Raw genomic sequence first — 1,687 nt, 5'->3', positions numbered from 1 at the left:
AAGTCTGGCTGTACATCAGCAAAGACAGAATGCAAGGTGAAGGTAAGAAGCTGAAGCCAATAAGGTATGGGCCTTTCAAGATACTTGAGAAAATTGGTGAGAACGCTTTTCGCCTTGATTTGCCAGCTTACATGCACATCTATTCAGTAGTTAATGCAAAGAACTTGAGACTATTTGAACCTTCATTGATTGAAGATCCCGAAGAGCAAAGTCAGTTGCCTTCTATTGATGATCTGTTGCCTGAATATCTCAATGAGTTGTAGGAAGATATAGTTCTGGACAGGAAGGTGAGAACTACGCGCAGAGGGGATGTTGAGTACCTCAAAATCGGACTCAAAGGTTCAAAACCAAGCAGTGCAAGATGGATAGAGATTGGACAAGTGAGGAAGCTGTATCCTCACTTGATTGATGCTTAAAAACCAACTTTTGGTGGTCCAAAAGCTTTTTCAGTGGGAAGGCATGATCCAAATGGATCCTAGAAAACCCTCTAAGTCTTCAAAGTCTTCTAAACATTCAAGACTATCGCAAAAGAAGAGCCTTTTAAAAAGTCGGATTACACTATCGGGAGGCAAAAACATAGAGAAAACATTGAAAAACAGAGTATCAGCGGCTTAAAACTACTTTGCATGAGAGCCGTCGGAGTTGGCCGATCAATGATCCAGATCTGATCGGCATATCGCAATCGATGGAGGCTATCGGAGGCTACATAGACTTATTGCGATAGCGATTAGGGCGGTCAACAAGGACCGTCGATCAAGCGCATAGATCGACGACCCAAGTTGAATCGCGATATCGCAATCGGCGATTACAAAGGAGCGCTCACAAACGGCTGGGGGTATGTGCGATATGCGATTGCGATCAATCGCATCGCAACATCGCATCGAAACATTACAATGGAGTGGGGCCGATATAAATATGATTCGCGATAGCCGGACCCGATGGAAATATAGATGGTATTATATATATTTTGAGATCCGGAAAACAGGGTTTTCCTTTGTAAATCACATTTTCGTTAAATAAACGAAAAACAAAAGAAAATGCACCGATGCGATGAAACCGGACCCGAAAGGGTTTATGGATGCAAATATATAATATTTCAAGTCCGTCTAAAGCCATTTTACGGGGTTTTTCAGTGTTTAATGTCTTTTTTTAATACAAAGGAAACAAGCGGGATTTTGGGAGGACCGAAGGCGGAAAGAGGTTTTGGCCGGGCTTCGCCCGAGCCCATACATTGGCTGCCACGTGTCCAGGCCCTGGAGAGAGAAAACCACTCTTTCAGGCGGTTAACTCCTGTACGCATGGGCCGCCCGAAATGAATCAGAGCAGTTGGATCTAGATCTTCCAGATCAACGGTGGAGATGCGATAAGCGACATAAAGGCAGACCCGATAGGAGTTATAAGGCAGAATCTATAGTATTTCAAATCCGATAAACGACAGTTTGGCGAATTTCCTGTGTTTTTTTATTGTATTTCTCAGTGAAAACAGAGAACACTGTTGCTGGGGATTTCAAAGGCCTGATGACCCATTCCGTTACAGAACAGGTGGCCACCATCCCTGAAAGCGTTTAGCAATGATTGCTAACGCTCAGAGGGGGATCTGAGCGGACAAGGGCCGGGAGCCAGAGAGCTCGAGAAAGGGAAACGAACAGACAACGCCGATTGGCTTTAAAGCCACAGACTGATAGAA

Source organism: Pinus tabuliformis, chromosome 9 (assembly GCF_031772625.1).
Source record: "Pinus tabuliformis cultivar Carrire ecotype Pingquan chromosome 9, CPIR1, whole genome shotgun sequence".
Lineage (NCBI taxonomy): Eukaryota > Viridiplantae > Streptophyta > Pinopsida > Pinales > Pinaceae > Pinus > Pinus tabuliformis.
The sequence above is the reverse complement of the archived record's forward strand: the minus strand, read 5'-3'. Positions refer to the sequence as shown.